The sequence below is a fragment of the Hemicordylus capensis genome, chromosome 6, assembly GCF_027244095.1.
Source record: "Hemicordylus capensis ecotype Gifberg chromosome 6, rHemCap1.1.pri, whole genome shotgun sequence".
In the NCBI taxonomy this organism is placed as follows: Eukaryota; Metazoa; Chordata; class Lepidosauria; order Squamata; family Cordylidae; genus Hemicordylus; species Hemicordylus capensis.
In genome coordinates, this window is record NC_069662.1 from 86,630,728 (window position 1) to 86,652,838 (window position 22,111).

At 44.4% G+C, this 22,111-nt stretch overlaps 1 long non-coding RNA gene across 1 annotated transcript in view; it reads right to left on the minus strand.

The window, feature by feature from the left end:
• LOC128331973 (uncharacterized) overlaps window positions 1-21,783 on the minus strand; it is a 61,950-nt gene extending 40,167 nt beyond the window's left edge. The window contains exon 1 of the long non-coding RNA XR_008310495.1: window positions 21,382-21,783. This is a non-coding gene — a long non-coding RNA (uncharacterized LOC128331973). The remainder of the gene's footprint in view (window positions 1-21,381) is intronic.
• Between the last annotated feature and the right edge of the window lie 328 nt (window positions 21,784-22,111).

The following is a 22,111-nucleotide window of genomic DNA, read 5'->3' on the forward strand; positions in this document are numbered from 1 at the left end:
TGGTCCCTTTGGACCTCTCAGCAGCTTTCGATACTATCGACCATAGTATCCTTCTGGAGCGGCTGAGGAGGCTGGGGGTGGGAGGCACTGCTCTGCTGTGGTTCCGCTCCTACCTCTCGGGCAGATTCCAGATGGTGTCCCTTGGAGACTGCTGTTCTTCTAAATCTGAACTTTTGTATGGTGTCCCTCAGGGCTCCGTGTTGTCTCCGATGTTGTTTAACATCTACATGAAACCGCTGGGAAAGATCATCAGGAGATTTGGTGCAGGGTGCTATCGGTATGCTGATGACACCCAAATCTATTTCTTCATGTCAGCATCATCGGGTGAAGGCATAAACTCCCTAAATGCCTGCCTGGAGGCGGTAATTGGCTGGATGAGGGATAACAAACTGAGACTGAATCCAGATAAGATGGAGGTACTCATTGTGCTGGGTCAGAACTCGAGAGATAATTTTGATCTGCCTGTTCTGGATGGGGTCACACTTCCCCAGAAGGAACAGGTACGCAGTCTAGGGGTGCTTCTGGATCCAAGTCTCTCTTTGGTGTCCCAGGCTGAGGCAGTGGCCAGAAGTGCCTTCTATCAGCTTCAGCTGATATGCCAGCTGTGTCTGTTTCTTGAGATAGACAACCTCAAAACAGTGGTACATCTGACGGTAACCTCCAGACTGGATTACTGCAATGCGCTCTATGTGGGGCTGCCCTTGTACGTAGTCCGGAAACTACAGCTGGTCCAGAATGCGGCAGCCAGGCTGGTCTCTGGGTCATCTAGGAGAGACCATATTACTCCCATATTGAAGGAGTTACTCTGGCTACTGATATGTTTCTGGGCAAAATACAAGGTGTTGGTCATAACCTATAAAGCCCTAAACAGCTTGGGCCCTGGGTATTTAAGAGAACGTCTTATTCGTTATGAACCCCACTGCCCATTGAGCAGAGGCGTATCTAGGGAAAATAGCGCCTAGGGCAAGCACTGAAATTGTGTCCCCTGTCCAAACATCTGACACCCATCTTTCAGATAACTTTACCATAATATCAGCTCAAAAATACAAGTCAAGCTCATTAATCTTTTAATATTTCAAAAACTATTTAGCAGTGGACGTAGCCAGACCAAAAAATGCTCGAAAACTACAAATTTCAGTATGCTGGGGCTCATAAAATACCCAAATACTATGTGGAGGTGTACTTGGAAAACTAAACAGAAGTACCTGTCTAATTCTCTACTATGCATTGTAGCACCACTATTACATAAAATTTAAAAATAAATGGAGAATTTGACTTTTCCCAGATACTACGGCCTTGCAGAGGCCATTTGAGCATGCGTGGTGGCCATTTTGTTTTCGGTAGCCATTAAAACTTTTTTTTTCATTTTAAAAAATGGCGCCCCCCTTCAAGTGGCGCCCAGGGCATGTGCCCTGCCTGCCCTAACCTAGATACGCCCCTGCTATTGAGATCATCAAGAGAGGTCCGTCTGCATTTGCCACCGGCTCGTCTGGTGGCTACTCAGGGACAGGCCTTCTCCATTGCTGCCCTGAGGCTTTGGAATGTGCTCCCTAGTGAAATAAGAGCCTCCCCATCTCTAACAACTTTTAAAAAGTCTTTAAAGACGCATCTGTTCACCCAGACTTTTAACTGATATAGTTTTAATGTTGTTTTTAGAATATTGTTTTAACATTTTAAATTGTGTTTTAAATTTCTTGCTTTTAAATTTTTGTTTTTGTTTTTAATTAATGTTTTACTTTTTAATCTTGTTGTAAACTGCCCAGAGACATAAGTTTTGGGCGGTATAAAAATATGTCAAATAAATAAACAAACAAACAAATAATAGTTGCAGTCCATGTGAAGCATATGCTGCACTTAATGTCTGTATCCACCATTCATACCTCCTTATATCCTTCATTCCTTTACATACATAATCCCTACCTTGTTTGCACACATACACACACATACACACTTTGAGGCTTTTCTCACAAGCAGTGAGAAAGGCCTACCCAGTTTGCAGGGAAGAAACACAAAAGTGCTGACCCCTCTGCAGACGATTGTTCTGCCATCCCTTGGTGGGCAGATTGCCTGCATCTGCTGCTGCCGGCAGCTCCAAGGGTTGGCGTGCTGGAATGCGCTGCCGCATGTCACCCTACCCTTGGAGCTCCAATAATGAACTGCACAAGTGTGCAGTGCATTATGAGGATTCCCTCTCTCCTCCCCGAGTCTGCCATCCGCAGCTGCAAGCAGCCGCAGCTGACACACGAGCAGGGAAACAGGGTTTAGGGAAGCCCCCCCCCCCGCCTGCCCCTTTACTGGTAGAGGGGAATCCTCACCAGATTCCCCTTTACCAGTAGAGCTCCAAACTAGCTCGGTTCAAGCCAAGCCTGGTTTGGCTCAAACTCAGGCTGGCTGAGGCTGGTCCGGTTCAACCCTGAACATGTCGAGCTGAGCCAGCTTGCACACCCCTACAGGGAAGTAGGGATGTGCACAAAGCATTTTGTACCCTGGAGGGCAATGGCGGAGAGTGGGTGCTTAAAAATGACTGAGTAAGGCGGGTCTTATCTGCCCTTCTGTCACTCCTCCACCGCCCCCTGCAACCCCACTGTGGTGTTGTCTGTATCAAACAGCCACACTGTCTGTTCTGAAAAGCCTCGCTGTGGCTGATTTCCTGCTTGGGAGCAGGAAGTTCCCTGTTCGCTGCAGCCCATGGGCATCATCATAATGTAAATGGAGTCTGTGCATGCATCTTGAATTAGAGGCACCAAAACACTTCATACACACCCCTACAGGGATGGCTGTTAAAGAGAAAAGTGGCAGTGGGTGGCTGTGTGGGGAGGGAGATGGAGTCTAGCACATATGTATTGTGGCCTTATCCGTAAGAATATTTTGTTATATGTGTGGCTTTTAGGAGCTTTGGCTATATTACTAAATATAACATGCCCTTTTCCTAGCTGTTCAGCCAACTGCAATGAGTGAAGTAATATTACATTGCCTTCCATATGAGACATGTCCCTTACACCTTTACACCACACTGTTTATAACTTTTGTAACAATCCTGGTTTTTAAGATAATGCTTTTTTCTTTCTTTCAAGGGACAATGTGTGCTGAGAGGAAGACACAATAAAATGTGGGAATTCTGGCAATTTAGCCATGCAGAATAAGCTACAGCTGGTCTACACCTGTATTCCAAAGCTGTGTGGATGCCAGATATAAAGGTCTTTCAAAACGGGCCCCATCACACACACAGAGAGAATGAGGATGAGGAAAGTCATTACATGCCCCATTGTACTATGAGGCTGTACTTGCATAAGATAAAGCAATGTAATTGTTCATTTGTACATATAATTGTGGTTAAAAGCATGCATGTTTAAAAATTGCCCAGGCGTTATAGGTGCAAGGGAAAGTTGGAGTGAGCCCAGGGACCACCCAGCCCGTGGGTCCCTCTCCCTCAGGGGCTCAGGGACATTTGTCTCCCCACTGTTCAATTGTAGCTACACCCTATTATATAGTCTTGTCCTATAATATAATCAGTAGTGGTGGACATGTTCGGCATGTCCACCACATGTCTATATTAGGACCATGCCCTTGTATTGCAATATTAAAAACACTGGGAGATTAATTTACCTACTATTATTTCTCTGGACCATCATATAATGAACATCAGTGAATACTGTTGTAGAAAAGTACTGCTAAGGTTTTGCACTGAAACATGTTCAGGATATGTTACATATCTGATCAATTTTCTTTTCAAACTTAGCAAATTATCTGTCTGAAAAAACTGAAAACTAGCAAATCGCCAGGGCCAGATGGCATCCATCCAATAGTCCTCAAAGAACTCAAATGTGAAATTGCCAACCTCTTTGCTAAAATATATAACTTATCCCTGCAATCAGGCTCTGTACCAGAGGAATGGAAAGTAGCAAATGTAACACCAGTTTTCAAAAGATGTAAGTTTATTCAGTCATTGACCAGCAAACATTTACAATAAACCAGTACGTAATCTTAAACCAGCTAAGTACTTTGATGTGGTGCTTGTCCCTAAATTTAGACGAGCCCTCATTTTAGCGCGTTTAAATGTTCTTCCTACAGCAGTATTGGATGGCAGGTTTAAGGGATTTCTGCCATTTTTATGACTTTGCCCATGTGGCAAAGGGGTTATAGAATCCAGCTCGCATGTTATTCTTTATTGTGATTTTTATAGTGAACCCCGTTTAAGACTTATATCTCCTATGTTAGATAATTTGCCTGGCCGGTCTGATGAATTTTATTTAAATTATCTTTTAACTAATGTGGACACTGATATTATCTCTGTTATGGCCAGGTTATTTTATTTGGCCAGGTTATATTATCTGTAAAATACGTACTGGTTAATTGTAAATGTTTGCTGGTCAATGACCGAATAAATTTATATCTATCCAATTTTTAAAAAGGGATCCAGGCATGATCCAGGAAATTACAGGCTGGTTAGCTTAACATGCGTTCCAGGAAAACTGATGGAAAGCATCCTCAAGGATAAAACTGTAAAGAACATAGAAAAACAGGCCCTGCTGGGGAGAGAACCAGCATGGCTTCTGCAAAGGTAAATCTTGCCTCACAAACCTTTTGGAGTTCTTTGAAAGTGTCAATAAGTGTGTGGATAAGGGTGATCCAGTTGACATAGTATACCTGGACTTCCAAAAAGCTTCCCACAAAGTTCCTCATCATAAGTTTCCACTCCTGAGGAAACTTAGCGGCCATGGGATGAGGGGACAGGTACATGTGTGGATTGCTAACTGGTTGAAAGACAGGAAACAAAGGGTAGGTTGAAGAGTTTTCACAATGGAGGGAAGTAAGAAGTGGGATCCCCCCGAGATCTGTACTGGGACCGGTGCTTTTTAATTTATTCATAAATGATCTAGAGGCAGGGGTAAGCAGTGAGGTGGCTAAATTTGCAGATGATACCAAACTCTTCCGGGTAGTGAAATCCAAAACTGATTGTGAGGAGCTCCAAAAGGATCGCTCCAAACTGGGGGAGTGGGCGACAAAGTGGCCAATGCGGTTCAGTGTTGGCAAGTGTAAGGTGATACACATTGGGACGAAAAACCCCAACTTCAAGTATATGCTGATGGGATCTGAGCCGTTGGTGACTGACCAGGAGAGGGACCTTGGTGGACAGCTTGTTGAAAGTGTCAACTCAATGAGGCGGATCTCATGATCCGTGAGACCCGCTTTTGCTGAAACTGCAGGGAGATTGGGCTTAGCCGACCACCGGATCAGCCGCCCACACGATTGCCGGCTCCGTAATGGAGCCGGCCGGGGCTGGGGGGAGCGCGAGCGCGTAGAGCATACTGGGGAGACCCCTGGAATTGGGAGGCAGCTTTTCGCCTCCCGGTCAGGGGTCTACTCACGAGTAGCCATGGCATGGAGCCATGCCACAGCTACTCACAAGCAGATGGCCTGGGTTTGCGGAGCACTCACTCTGCAAACCCGGGCTAAGGGGCGGGCTACTTGAGTGGGTTAGCCGCTCAAGAACCACTGGGCTCGCTTGCGAGCCCAGTGGTTCTTACGATTAACAAAAATCGTGAGAACAGCCCCAATGTGCAGCAGCTGTGAAAAAGGCCAATTCCATGTTAGGGATCATTAGGAAGGGGACTGAAAATAAAACTGCTACTATTATAATGCCCTTATACAAAATGATGGTGCAGTCACACCTGGAGTACTGCATACAATTCTGGTTACCACATCTAAAAAAAAGACACTGTAGAACTGGAAAAGGTTCTTTTCCAGAAGAGGGCAGCCAAGATGATCAGGGGCCAAGGAAATTGGTTCTAGTGTTATGTGAGAGGGAGAAGAATTTCTCTCTATCTGCTTTCTCCACACCATGCATGATTTTTTAGACCTCTATCATGTCTCCCTGCAGTCATTTTTTTCTAAAGTAAATAGCCCCAGGTGTTGTAGCCTTGCCTCATAAGAAAGGTGCTCTAGGCCCCTGATCATCTTGGCTGCCCTCTTCTGGAAAAGAACCTTTTCCAATTCTACAGTGTCTAGGAAATTGTTTGCTAGGAAATTTAGGACCAACAAATGGAAGCACTTTTTCACACAACACATAATCCACTTGTGGAATTCTCTGCCACAAGATGTGGTGACAGCCAACAACCTGGGTGGCTTTAAGAGGGGTTTAGATAACTTCATGGATAAGAGGTCTATCAACAGCTATTAGCTGGAGGGCTATAGACCACCTCCAGCCTCAGAGGCAGGATGCCTCTGAGTACCAGTTGCAGGGGAGTAACAGCAGGAGAGAGAGCATGCCCTCAACTCCTGCCTATAGGCTTCCAGTGGCATCTGGTTGGCCACTGTGTGGAACAGGATGCTGGACTAGATGGGTCTTGGGCCTGATCCAGCAGGGCTGTTCTCATGTTCAACTACAGGTTCAGGGAGGCTTGTATACATGTAAAGTACAGTGTGCTGTAGAGTCGGTGTCCACTCCTGGTGCCCACAGAGCCCTGTGGTTGTCTTTGGTAGAATACAGGAGGGGTTTACCATTGCCTTCTCCCATGCAGTATGAGCTGATGCCTTTCAGCATCTTCCTATATCACTGCTGCGTGATATAGGTGTCTGGGAAACATACCAGCAGGGATTCAAACCGGCAACCTCTGGCTTGCTAGTCCAGTCATTTCCCTGCTGTGTCATCAGGTGGCTTTGTATACATGTAGTACATCATTAAGTTGTTAAGGTCTTTATGCATTTGAAATTCATTCTTTATAAATTGGAGATGAAGGTAGGGTTGTACAGGAGTGGTTCTATTCTAAGCTGGTTCTAATAGAACCAGTCTGGTTCAGACTCAAACTGAAATGGACCCCCCAAAAGGGGTGCTGGTTCAAGTTTGAGCCAAACTGGCTCTGGTTCTAACAAACCGGTTCAGAACCAGTTCGGCAGTTTGGAGGCATGCCTGTAAAGGGGAATCCTTACCAGCAAAAGTGGGGGACCCTGCTTACTTTAAAAAAAAAAAAAACCCCTAATGGGCCAAGCAAGAGGGGTTACTACTAACACCTGCAGTCTGAGGAGGGCAGCAGTGCGACTCCTCCTCTCCAGACTAGGCCTGGTGCTCCAGCATGGCCTGGTTCTGGACTCCGCGAAAACATGGCCTCTGCACATGCATGGAGGCCAAAACCAGACCACACCTTTTCGTCAGTTCTGGTCCAGAGAGGAGCAGCACCGCCGCCCTCCTCAGAGTACAGGTGCCCTCTCGTCCTCCCCATTAAGATTTTTTTTTTTTTAAGTAGGGTGGGTTCACTCCTTGTTTGTAACCCTCACCAGATTCCCCTTTACGGGCATGCCCCCTTGAACTGCTGAACTAGTCCAAAATCAGTTTGGCCTGGTTCAACTCCCAGACTGAACTGGGGGCCAGTTCAAATGGAACTTCATGATCCAGCAGTATGGTTTGAATTTGGCTTGAACTCAAACCGAAATTGCACACCCCTAGATGGAGGGAAACTTGATTTATAGCCCATGATTTCTTATCCAACATTTCCAATACATGCAGCAATTTTTTAAAAAGTTGGCTTGAATTAGCTTGATTTGTTACAGTTGTCATAGTTTATTTTTCAGACTTAAAATACTAGTGTATAAATTTGAGTAGACTTCAGAGGGTTGAACATGTACATTTGAATAGTGATTTCTTTTAAAAGCCCTATAATTTTCACTTCATTTTTTCATTCTCGTGAAGTAGAGAAGGTATGCCACCACAGAGATGGAAAACCCTGTTTTGAAGATTTAGGTCAGTGTGCAGTAGTTAGCCACCAGTTTTGCAAACAAGGCCATTTTCTCATATTTTGGCAGAATTTATTTATGTGGTCAGTCAAACATGTAAATCAACATGGTGTAGGGAAGGATCTAATTATAATAGTGGCTGGACCATGTTTTTTCACACTCCTTCAAACAACATGCATGCAAAATGAGTTACCATGCTATGAGCAAGCAAGTGTGCAGAGGATACATTTTCATGTTCATTTTCATAGCACATTGACTACTAGGCTTTCGTATACATCTGTATTAAAGTATCCAACCACAGCTCCCAGGGCAAGAGAGCCTCTCACTGCTTTTAAAGTTGAGATTGATTAGATTTATAAAAATTACTGTATGAACCTCAAGTTTAGCTCATGGTATGACTCATCAGGACTCACCCTGGCACTTGCATTAAATGTTAGACCTGAAAGTTGTTATAATAATAAAATGTATCCAAGCATGTTCAAAGTATGTTTCTCTCAGCACTGAGTACATAACCACAGCTATTGGGAACATGGGCTTCTAGGCCACACTCTCAGGGAGGTCATTCTGGGTTTTGAAGGCAAGGTCTTAAATCCTGTGACTGTCACACCTGCCATCTGCTAGCTGAAGCAATTAGCTTAATCTAGATGCCCCCTCCCAAGGAAAGGCTATGAACTACTTTTATGACATCTCTCAAACAGAAGGGCTTACATACTGCACAGCCAACCAAGCATCCAAGAAGGATGCAATCTCATAGTGTGTGGGGACTCACTAGCGCATGGATGCTCCCACCAATGGCAGGGGAGGATCTGTGTATCCTAAGCACTGTGCCAGACTCCCACTGCACCCATGGATAGCTGCTATGTGCAGCAGCTTGCTATATAGTTGTTCCTGCAGTGAGGAAAATGCTGTTTCTGCTGCCTCCTAGTCTCTCCATTGCTGGTCCAGGTGTGATCCAAGCTTCTTACCCCCACTGCACTGTACAGCTGCCCCAGTCACCTCCACTTCTGGTGATGTTGCGCAAGGCATAGTGCTACATGGTCTCAATGGCAGTGATAGCCACATGTGTAGAGTAATTGACATGCTCAAGTACCATCTGCCATAGCATGAAGTACCACAAGTGGTATACATTCTACTGATTGCAAACTGCTCTAGAGTGAGAGTAAGAGCATTGTCTTTGCTCTGCTTTGATTTCAGACATAATCTCAGGGCATTGCCATGACACTAAACCAGCATGAGAATGTGAAGGCCATGCTTCCTGTCCTCACTCTGGAGTCTTGTGGATAAAAAAAGAAAGAAAAAGACCAGTGCCCCATACTTCACCCTTTTCGCAAAGCTATAGGCTACTACAGCTAATAGAGTCTCTCTATTAGAGTGGTTATTGTAAGCATTTTTGTTCATCATGTCATACCATCCATTCTCAGAAGAGACAATGGGCCACATGTTACCAGGGCAGCATTTGAATGTTTCACAGACAACTTTGCTTTCCAGCATGTCACCAATAGTCCATGATGGTGAGGCAGAATGTACAACTCACCCTGTGAAAGCTCTATTCAAGAAGAATGGAGACATCCATACAGCCCTCACTGTCTCTCATATATCTGTCTCTCAACTCCCTTGAAAGTCATGACTTGATAACTCCATACCTCTCTGCTAATGTCAGAAGCTGAGCCGGCTCCTAAACTTGAGGACAGACAAGAGTTTCATCAGAAAGAACCTAACCAAGCCTTCCAGAGGTGCAACCTCAGCACCCTACATGCCAGCCAAACTGTTCCACCCTTCCCCTCCATCAGGATGCATGGGCTATAGATATGGGCATGCAAGGCAACATTCAGGCTGCAACAGACACACCCTCCTCTTAGATGGTAAAGGCACAAAAAGGACTCCTTTAGCAAAATCAGGAACACCTTCATGTTATCCCTCTAGTCTACCATACCCCATCTGGGTGTGCATCAGTTCTATCAGAGATACTAGATTTGTAACATTACCAGTCCTGAGAGAAACAGGAGGTCAGCATGGAAATAGGGAGTTCTGGCTCTCATGCAATTCCTATTTTTATTCTAAAGTAAACCACAAACAAGACTAATGTATTTAATGCCAAATGGAGATTGGCTCTGAGGGATATATATAACAGCAACACTATACATTACAATTGTTTTGGGAAATCCCATTGTTCCCTACATCAAACATATTAAGAATAGACGTCATAGACTTATAGATGTATAATCACTTATTGGGCTTGAGTGTCCTGATAGGTATCTATACAAAAGTGTTTAAGGATGCCTGAACACATACAGTATATGAAGTCAGCACTATGAGGCTCTACACACGATCCATGTGTAGAGCCTAGACGGGCTCTGCGGGGATCGTCATGGAGCCAGTAGGGGAGGCAGGGATCAGGGGCCGCTTGGCCCCCTGGAAGTCCCAGGATGCCTCATGCAAGTGTGCAGGGCATCCTGGGGAGATGCTTGAGGCTGGGAGGCTTGTTCTAGCCTCCTAGTCAAGGATCTACTTGTGTGTTGGCATGGCGTGGACACCGGCACATGATCAACTAAATGAGGTTAGCGGGCACTCACTTCACTAACCTCATTTAAGGGGAGGAGTATTTTGTGAGGTTTGCTGCCGGGACCTGTGTGGCTCCCATGGCAGCACACAACCAAGCGGAACTGGGCTAGGCTCCCTTAGCCCGGTTCCTCTTGGTCATGAGAATAGCCTCTCTGTGAAGCTATTCACATGTGTGAATAGGGAGCCCAGCCTGGTTTTGCACGTCCGTGTGTTACCACCGGAATTGGGCCAATCCCAGCAGCACAACACCAGCAAACCCACCTATGAAGCCTCCCTTGACCTCATTTTTACAATCGTCTGTCAGCCGTGGCTGCAAGCAGCTGTGGCAAGCAGACTCGGGGAGGGGGATCCCCGTAATGCACCATGCACTCGCCCATCCAGGGAAGGCGGAATGTTCATCTGCAGGAAGTATGCTCTTTAAGGTTTCCTTCCCACAAACCCCGTAGCCCTTTCTCACTGCTCATGAGAAAGGGCTCAGAATGTGTTTTAAATATTTCTACCCCAGCCCTCCAACATACTGCTGCTTGGGGTGGTTCACCATAAAATACAATAAAAACACACAAAAACAAATAGCAACAAAAATTAAAAATAATAACAAGGGCTAAAATGGCTTAAAATAGGAAAATAATGGAAAAGCCCAACTTACAGCACCTCTGGAAAGAGGAAGGGCTTTGAGCTCTTTTTAATCTCAACAGGGAGGAAGACTGGCAAAGCTTTTCTGAGAGGGTAGTCCAAAGACAGAGGGCCACTACTGAAAGGGCCCTGTCTCTTGTCCCTGCCAGCTGGATTTGTGTCAGTGGCAGGGCCAAGTGCAGGGTCTGAGAGGGAGGGCAGACCTGGCAGATTCATATGGGCAAATAGGACTTGACCGGTAATGCCATCCCAAGCAGTGTAGGGCTTTGGAAGTCAGAGCTAGCACTTTGAATCTGGTTTGGAAGCAAAACTGGCAACCAATGAAGCTGCAGCCGGATAGGGCTAATCCTTGTATAATGACTAGCACCCACAAGCATCCTTGCGGCAGTATTCTGAACCAGCTGAAGTTTCCAAAAGCAGCCCCATGTAAAGTGAATCACAGTAAGCCAAGTAGTGCATGACAAGCTAGTCTGATCCGGTTTCTCCAGGTAAGATCACAGCTAGGTAAAAGGCATCCCTGGACAATGCTGCCACTGGACCTCCAGGGACATCATAGAGCCAGCATAGTGTAGTCGTTAGGAGTGTTGGACTGGGATCAGGAAGACCTGAGTTTGAATCCCCATTCAACCATGAAACTCACTGGGTAACTCTGGGCCAGTCAGGTATCTCTCAGCCTAACGTACCTCACAGGGCTATTGTGGCGATAAAAATAACCCCTGAGCTCCTTCGAGGAAGAGCAGGATATAAGTGTTAGATAGATAGATAGATAGATAGATAGATAGATAGATAGATAGATAGATAGATAGATAGATAGATAGATATCAGTTCCAGGAGAATCCTCAAGCTACAAATGGGATATTTCAGAAGAAGTCTGACCCCATTCAGCACATTTACGTCACCATTTTGACTACCTGCTTTATTAACAAGAGCACCTCCATGCTTTATGGATTCTTCCAGTGGGAAACACCAGCAGAATACCAGTAACTGTAATGTGTATTCCTACACTACTTGATCCCAACTGCAGTTATCAAGAGATGAGCTTCTGCATATTATGAATTCAGCCCAGATCAGCTCCATTTTTAGTGAAGGGACCACTAACTAGAGCAAATAATCTGATAACAGCTGACAGCACACTCAATTGTTCCCATTCACACTGCAAACTCATGGGTGGCATAGCTGGAAATAAAAGCTTGAGTCCTAATTTCCTTTGTTTATCCCATTCTTGCTATTGTGCACTGCTCAGCTTGTATGAAAATAAATAATGAAGTTTACACTACAGAAAAACTGGATAACTATGTTTGACATAATTATCCATTATGCGTTTAAAAATAATTAAACCAGGTCACTCAATGTTTTCCAACAGTGAGCATATATTGCTATATGCTGTTTATAAAAGTACTAGCTTTTTATCTGTTCATGCCACTAATGACTTCAGGATTTGTCAAATGGAACACAATTCAAAATATATTAGATAGGCAAAAAATCTGCCAGTTTCAGACCAGAGTTTCAGATGGCAGTTGTCTCTCAGTGGCAACATCATGTCAATGCAGCATCAGGATGTGACCCCGTTCACTATGTGCCCCCTGATTGGGTGCAATTATCCATGTGACTAATTTAGGAAAGAGGAAGTGGGATTATAGTGAAGAAGTCCCACCCAGACCAAACAATGGCACTTACAAATGTTTTAAAAGGTAAGTATTTGTACAATCTATGTGAAGTAATTTGTAACCTGTCAAAATTACTAGTTTCTATTAAAAAGAAATAAAATTGGATAATATTCTGTATAAACCTAGTTTTTATTCTTTCTCCCAGAAAAGATGATCTGAAAAATAGCTCAGACATCCATTTTATACTACTGAGTAAGACAACAAAAGGGTATGGGGAACCCATACTACCTGAGATCTGATTTACATGCATGCTTTTATCTAATGGATTTTGCAGGAACAGAAATGGGTTCTGAAGTCTACATAAACACATAAAAAGCATTAACATATAGATCTCTCTAGAAGACAACCCTAGAGTTTCAGAATTATAAAACAGATTCTTGAAGAACAGACCCATATGCATGTTATACCGACATTTTACTGCTTCACACATTATATTTGTCCCATGCTTGCAAATAAATATGTGAATGAATTGTACTTTCACATCTGAATAAATTGTGAGCTGCAGTTTCAAGAGATGCATAAAAACTTGCAGTTAAACACATTCTGTTGCTGTCAAAGTCTCCAGACTAGGGATGTGCCTGATCCCGTGCGGCACCTTCTTAGGGAAGAGGTGAACTGGCTCGGGCGCCTGCATTCAAAACAGTTTGGCGAGGTGGGGATTGGTTCCTTTAAAAACCATGTAAGCAGATCCTTGCCTGCTCCTCTGCTGCCCCATCGCTTTTCCGGCCGCAGCGCTTGCTTTCCAAAAGGCCATGAGCGGTTTCAGTGCTGCTCCCAGAAGCCTGAACGTGGCATCAGCACACACATGCCCACTGCACATGAGTGGTGGCCATGTGAATGTGAATGCTGCACACAGGCTGCTGAGAGCAGCACCACAGCTACGCATAGTTCCCCAGATGTTGTTTGTCCACAACTCCCATCATTCCCAACAACAATGTCCCCTCTTTTATTCTTATCCATTCAATCTCCTAGAAGCTTTTGATACAGTTGATAATCTTTGTTTACAAACAGTAAGGCAGTTCACACAATTGTTAAGAGGGTAGGACAAGCATCCTACCCAGCTTTGGAAGCTTGGCATACTCCCAATTTTCAATTGCTTGTTACCAAACTAGGTGGGGGGAGGAGGGGGAGATTGTTTGTGGGATAGGAGCGTGGAAGGATGGTGCCATCCTAACCAGTACTTTAATGAGGTAGGAGGAATTGTCATCTTACCCAGTATCTGCCTCACAGATGATCACCCCCACTCCTACCTATTTGTTTGCTAATGGACAGTTGAAAATCAGGAGGATGCACATGCTCATAACCCTCTTAATGATCATGAGAACTGGCTGTGTGCTCTTTTAGGTATCTTGTTCTCAGTTGTTTCTCCTATTTTGCTGACCAGCATACAATGGTATGCTGCATACAATGGTATACTATGTTGCTGACCAGCATAAAATCAGTTCAGATGTAACACCAACCATGGTTTGACGCTATAGAATCAGGCCACGTGCTCGCATATTCGCTCCTTCCCTCACATGTGTGAATTTACCCACAGCTTTCCTTGCCAGTTCTACCCATACTTCCTTCCCTCTTTCTGCCAGTGGATCCCAAGGCTGTTTTTAGTCTTCTCGTTTTCCCTTGCTGCATGGTGGTGTTTTTTTTTTTTTACAAACTCACTGAGGGTGAAGACAGATTACACATTTTACATTTTGAAGTGGTCTGAACATACACTTGCTGCATTCTGGCATTTGTTTCCAAGACAGCAAATGTGTGTTTAAACCACCTCCATCACACGGGCCTAGTTGACACAATCATTTGAATCTAGGTTTAATTTAGGGATCTCAGATTCATCTCAGATTACAAACCACTTTGGCATGGGTTCACACAAGCATGCTAATATTGGTAACCCACATTAAACCTAGAGTTTAGTGATTATGTGAACCAGGCCACTTAAAATATTACACCTCTTTTTACCCTGCGTCCCACAGCTTTGACTATCACATCATGAAAATGATATTCACCTGTATCTGTCCATTCCTGCTCTCAGTCCTATAATTATCCAATCTCATATAGATAACTATACTTCAGGAATATTCGCCTGGATGATCAGTACATCCAATTTTAACTCTGTATGTTGCAAAATGAGCTCCTTATTTATCCTGATATTACTATTCACTCTGTCTGCTAGGTACCTCCCAGTCAAATACTGCAAGTCTGTGGTGCCCTATTTCACTCATCACAAGGTACAGGTCTGGCTGGACCTTCAATACTAGTTGTACAATTGTTCTCAGCCTTTATGTTCCTAAGTATACCTGAGACTTGTTGAGGCTTTTGCTAGAGAGGAGAGAGAATTACACCAGCACCACACAGTTGGGCTGAGGATTATATTCTATAACAACAACAACAACGACGCCATGACATAAATCCATCTTTATTACAATTTCTGTTTGTGTCTAGGTACATTAAAATGATGGAGCATGTGTGGGAGGAAGGATATTATTGGCAGTTTCTCCTAACTTAGCTCACACTACTTCCATTTACCATGTTAGGTTCTTATGTTAAGTAACAAAAACTGATAATAATAGTTATAATAATAAAAAAGGCATCACAAATTTCTGGACATAAGTAAAGTGCCTGAAGCTAATTCTTGGATTGACACCACATAATCCTTTACTAACAAATATGGGAAATATAGCTAAAGTAGCTATTATGTACAAATTGGTCTTCCAAATTCCCAGGAACAAATCCAGGGTGTACTTGGGAACCCACATCTCATACAAGATTTTGACACATCCGCACATTGCATTTTTTTAAAGTTATATCAATTATTAGTGTTTTTTAGAGAGCACCTTCTTTGTCATGAATCCTGCCACCTGTTATGATCTTCTGGAGAGATCCGGCTCATCTGGTGGCAAGTCAGGACCCATGTTCCCTCTAACAGGGATTCCCTGATGCTGTTGACTACAACTCCCATAATCTCCAAACAAAAGCCATTGCAGTTGGGGATTCTGGGAGTTGTAGTCAACAATATCTGGGAATCCCTGTTAGAGGGAACACTGCTCAGGACCGAGCTTTTTCTGTGTCTTTGGAATATGCTCCCCGCTGAAATAAGAGCATCTTCTTTTCTGTTTGTTATCAGGAAGGCCCTCACGACTCACCTGTTCTCCCAGGCTTTCAATTAGAATTAGTTTTAATAATTGTTTTATACTTTTTTGACACATGCTTTTTGTGTCACGTATTTTAATCTGTATTGACTTTTAAATATTTTAAATTTTGTACACCGCCTAGAGGTGTATATATCAGGCGGTATTAAAATTTGACAAACAAACAAATAAATAATAAATTATCTACAATCCAAAGCAGTATACCTTGATCAGTATACTTGATCATGGGAGCAAGCAGAAGGGGATGGCTATTTCCATTTTGCTCTCCCTGAGAGCCTTCCATGGCCCTATAGTTAGCCACTGTTGGAGAAAAGAGTGCTTAACTTGCTCTGATCTGGCATAGGCTATTGCTTATGTACTGTGTGCCTCAGATATTTTGCTTCCTATGCACATAAGTAACTTCTTCTCATTATAAAATCCAGAGATACTATGGATAACTATATGTGGGTATAGTCTATCATTCACAATAGATATCTTAAGTTAACAAATAGTATGTACAATATTGTAACGTGACACCGAACCAACACTAAATTGAAAGAATGGGACATTTTACAAGGTGATGGAGTGTTAGGTTTACATGTTGATAAAAAGAGAGGATGGGCACTAGCTAAAGCAATTTTTAAAAAAAATATATTACTTGAAAATGCAAGTGTATCGTGCCCACATTTGCAGGGAAACAGCAGGAGTTAGTGAATCATACAGCATTTAAATTAACACACACCCCAGAAACAAGATTATTCAGCATCAACGTGGGTATCTCCAGAGGGCTCTCACAGCTCTGATGACGAGTGGCATGGGTTACTCATTCCTATCTTTCCCTATCATGCAGCCGTTGTCATTTAGTAAGCATCTAAAGAGAGGCACAGATAGTTTTTGATGAATCATCCTAAACCCCGAGTCTCCAGACTATTTGTCATTATAGAATCTCCTCTATTAACAACACTTTTGAAAAGGGCTTTTGGGGACAGTATTTTGCTGATACTGTCCCGTAAGTAAACTGCCAAAAAAGAATTGTGAACCGAGGGATCATAGGCAAAGGACTTCCTGCTTTCAGAAGAGTGATGATCTGAAGTCCCTTCTTTTGCCACCCCTCTTGCAGATGGTGAAATGAGGAGGTTTTTTGGTCATTTCATGGAGGCTTTTGCAAAATCTCAATGCAGTGTGAAGAAAGAGAGGCAGATCAATGTTACTCTTTTCCCCAGTAAAAAATGTTGTACACAGCAGTGGCAGCAAAGTGTTTCAAATGCTGCTGCTCCTCCTAGCAGCTGGCTCCTTCCAAATGTCATTTCTTTCCCCCAGGAGGCACTGGGCAAAGACATGCCTTCTTCAATGACACTCACAGGGCCAGTTTGAACAATAATCTGCCAACCTCTCCCAAGTGTGTGAGAGAGGAGAATTGGTGCACATGTCTTGGCAGCCCTGGGCTGGGTGTGGCGGCAGGTCACCCGCCGAGTGTGGCGGCGTGCGTGCGGTGGCAATTTGGCGGTGGCGTGCGGCGGCGGCGGGTTGCCCGCGGCCTGCCGAGTGCGGCGGTGGCTGGTGGCTGGCGTGGCGGCGATGGGCTGTAGCACGGCCCGAGCGGCGGTGGCGGATCACCGGCCAAGGACGGAGTGCAGGCCGCAGAGTGATGCCGAGCCTGCCTCCTGGCCTGGAGTCGCTTCCCAACTGCGCACAGTTGGGAAGCGACGCCAGGCCAGGAGGCAGGCTCGGCGTCTCTCTGCGGCCTGCACTCCGTCCTCGGCGGGCGATCCACTGCCGCTGCTCGGGCCATGATCCGGGCCATGATCCACTTTTTGGTGCCCCCCTGCCCCCCTATCGTTACGCCCCTGGCTGCTGCAGCTGCAGGGGATCTCTGGCAGCTTCTCCTCCATCTGCCGGTCCCCTCCGGTGTCAAAAGGGCCAGTTTGGCCCATTTCAGGACTGTTTCAGCCCTTACTGTGTCCACAGTGTCTATTTTGGAGGATGTGGGGGGGTGTCTCTGGCTTCCCTCCATCTCTGAAGGGTTGGTTCAGCCCATTTTGAGGCCATTTTGGCCCTCTCTGAGCTTGCGGTGGCCATTTTGGAGGCCACTGCACATATGCCCTGGCCATTCGCATGGCCCGGTCACAACTTTGGCTGCCAAGGCAGTAAGTTAAAAACTTTTTTTTTTTTGCTGTAGAACCCCCAAACTAGCTGGTTCAACAGGGTTCAGCTTGACCTCGGTCTCCAAAGTGTTGGTTTGGTCTGTTTTGGGGCATTTCAGCCCTCTCTGAGCTTGCAGTGGCCATTTTGGAGGCCATTGCTCATGTGCCCTAGCCATTTGCTTGGCCAGTTCATAACGTAGCCACACAAATGGCCAGCATGAATGTGTGGCGGCCTCCAAAATGGCTACCACAAGGTCAGAAAGGGTCAAAATGCCCCCCAAATGGCCCTTTGGAGATCAGGGTAGGCCGGCAGGGGGAGGGGAAGACGCCACAGACCTCCCTGAGCCGGTTTGGGGGGGTTCAGCTTGACCTTGAACCAAACAGGGCCCAGTTCAACTTGAGGCCGAGCCCTTGAACTAGGCCAGTTCAGTGTCGGACTGGCTTGAGGTCAAGCTGGTTCGCACATCTCTAGTTTCTACAGTGGAAGCTTCTAATCTCCTCCTTTGACATGTAGAGGGGAGGGGAGGGGAGGGGAGGGGAAGGGAAGGGAAGAAAGGGAAGGGAAGGATGTAAACCTGTGGGTCTCCTGGGCTCATACACAAGAATATCAACCATGGTTGGGATGATTATCTGAATTCACCCACTTTCTTGTCTGTCAATTGGTGGCATGCTTGTAAAACATGTGGAGTAATCCTGAGCTATAAGTAGTTTAGCCTCTTACAGTGTATTGCATCCTGCATTCACAGTCTGATCAATTGTTCTGTTGGTCAATCCTCAGGCAAAAAACAAAAGGAACAGAAATAAAACTATGCCTGAAAAGACAGGTAACTGGAACAATTAAAAGGGCAGAACATATATGTTGCCCTTTACAGTTAAGGACCCCATGATACATCACAGTTTTCAACAAGGTGATTAATCATTGTATGGGGAGATATCTTAGAGAGCGCCTTCTTTTACATGATCCCCACCGCACGTTAAGGTCATCTGGGGAGGTCCGTCTTCAGTTACCACCGGTTCGTCTGGTGGCAACTCAGAGGCGGGCCTTCTCTGTGACTGCTCCTGGACTGTGGAATGCACTCCCGGCAGAAATTCGTAATCTTAATTCTTTGCTGTCCTTCAAGAGAGCCCTTAAAACCTATCTGTTTGGCCAGACCTTTCAGGGTTTTTAATTTAGTTTTAACTGTTTTAATCTTAACCTGTTTTCAGGGTTTTAATTGTTTTGATAGTTTAATTGTTTTATAAGATGTTCTTAAATTTGATGTTTATATTTGTATTTCTATTTTAATTGTTTTTATTGATTTCTGTTTTTTAATTGTAAACCGCCCTGAGCCAGCTTGGAAGGGCGGTATAAAAATCGAATAAAACAAACAAAGAAACAAACAAACAAACAAAGAAACAAACAAACAAATAAAATATTGTAATACAAGGCTCCCCAGGCTTCAGCCCCCAGGTGTTGTTGGGCTCCTTTCATGGCCAAAGGCCATTGTAACTGGGGATACATGGGAACTGTAGTCCATCAACATATGGGGATCCAAGGTTGGAGAGCCTCTCTTGTAACATATAAAGAACAGTTACAGTGTTTCTTCATTGGAACCCAATATATGCAACAGTTCCCTGCCTGTGAACTGGCAGCAATGGAGAAATGTGCTTCATGCACTTTATTTGTTAGATGCTGTGCAGTTTTCATATCTAGGCATTCTGAACCCAAACACTGTTACATTTCAATGCTGACTTTGCTCCTAACTGCCAGACAGATTTATGTTCCTAAACTGGCAATCCTAAGCATGCTTACTTGGGAGTAAGCCCCTTTGAACTCCATGACTGACTTCTGAGCATAGAAGTAAGCATATAACACAATGCTGTCAAATACTGAAGGTACAAGATGTCCTTATCCAGATACATTTGGAATGCATTTATTTTCAAGTCAAAATTTCTTCTTTTTCATTACCCTGACCCTTACCTTTCCCATATTTGTTCAGACACACATTCCACAACTGTGATATACGCAATTCATCTCCCACAGCACTGGAGAGAAACTGTCCCTTACAGAACCATTCACCATAGTAAACTGAGATGTAATCCTGAAATTTTGTGGGGAAGATAAGTGGCAGTTACAAGCTGTAGGACCAGCCCTTGGGTTTTTGGGGCCCTAGGCAAGTTTGGGTTTGGCACCCCACCCTCAATAGAGAAATGCAGAGCTCTGGCTTTAACTTGAGCCTCGCAGCTAGGGTGGAGCTATAATTGAGCGGACGTGTTCAAAGAACTGTTAGAAGTGAGAATGCAGTAACATCTTCTGGCCACTAGAGGCAAGATGAGTTATGTTAATAGGTCTGTCTTGACCAGTTAAGAGTCAGTCAGAATAGTTCTGTTGCTGAAGGCTAGTGCCTATTTGTGTATGTTGTTCAATGACTCTCTCTCAGTATGTGATGTTTTAATTTATTAATAAATCTTAATTTGTTTTTGAACTCAGCCTATTGTCTCCAGATGATCTTTTGGGCTAAACTTCTTTATCACCCAAACATATTCTGCTTGTGTGAGGACTTTAATGTTTCTCCTCACACCCCTCAATAGGGTTATGAGTCCAGAGCTCTGAGACTAGTGAAGAAAGTAAATCACTTGAATAAGAAGACGAGGTTTTCTCAAAGATGGAAAAAGGACACGTGCTACAGATGATGATGTAGCACTTCTCACAAGGTCCAGAGATAACCGGGAATTTGTGAGAAGTTACAGGGTCCAGATTATGAGCTGTGGTCTTTCAAAATGGAGATGCTCCTAAAAAAATATCATGGAATCATCAGGTTTTTACACACAGAGCACCCTGTCAGAGACAGAGAAAAAGAAAAAAAAAGCTTGGAACAGTGCCGTTGATAAAGCCAGAGGGATAATTTGTGTGAGGAGAAACATTCCCCTGCTAACTGGGAAAAGAGGCACATTTTACCATGGTGATTCTCTTTATTTAGCAGGGGGAGAGTAACTGGCCCTATCCACCCCCAGCACAGTACCTCCAGTGACTGTTGCTGGTGTCTATCTTGTGTGTTTTTTTAGAATGTGAGCCCTTTGGGGACAGGGAGCCATCTTATTTATTTATTATTTCTCTGTGTAAACCGCCCTGAGCAATTTTTGGAAGGGCGGTATAGAAATCGAATAATAATAATAATTATTATTATTATTATTAATTTGTTTATTGATGAGTGGCTCGAAATTGGTGCATTTACGAAATAAACAGCCTTCACAGACTTAGATTTTAACCACTGAAAGCTTTTATAGTTCTTAATCTCAGAGATTTGATTGTTTTTATAATCTCTATAATTTTTATTCATTTTGAATTAATTGTAAATGTCATTTCTAAAGCTACTCAGTTTAACAGTTTTGAGATGGCTTACCATAACTTAACAGTAGCTGTACAGCAGTGAATAGCTTTTAGCTTTTATACTACCACCTACTCATCAGTTACTATCTTCACAGTTCCAGGCATAGCCTGTTTCAATGCTGCTTCAATGTTGTTTTAATGTACTCTACCTTATGTTGGTCACAATCTCACCAGAAACCGACACCCCGCAGTGGTCCTTCTTCTCGTTCCTCACAGTGCCCTCCATTGCCCCTGAGTCTGTGAGAGACTCTCACCAATGCAGAGTTCCAGTTCTGAAGGTGGAGTGCTTGCTTAGCTGCTCAGGGCCTCCCTCTCAATGAGCCTACTTGGGGAGAGGGGGAGGATGACTCTGCTTCCTCCTGAGGAGTAGAGCTGAACTTAGAAACCAGGAAGGGGCAAGGCTCGCACTGACTACAGAAGTCCACACCAGCCTTCTGATGGTCCACCAGAGAGTTTGTGATCCTTAGCTGCCTTGCCTGACACAGTTAAAGACACATAATAATGTTACTGTCCCTGCCTATGCTCCCCCTCCTATCCTGGATACTACATAGGAGGAATCTCTTCCCACTCACACTTTGTCCCCCTCACAACCTACTCAGTTAATAAGGGGGAAAACTCAGCATTAGACCCCCTCAGGCTGGGAAGTGAATCCTCAGCTGCCATCCATGAGCCTATACTGACCATCTTCCTGCCCTGCCACTCTCAAGGAGGCAGCTGGTTGATCTCCTCAGTTCTTCCTCTCCTGCTCAAAAGCAGATGCCAGACACATGAAGTACAGGAAAGGGCTACAGAGCAAGAGCAGGAAGAGACCACCAGCAGAGAGAACTAGGGAAGCTTCCACATCCATTATCACTCAGGGAATCAAAAAGAAGGTGGATG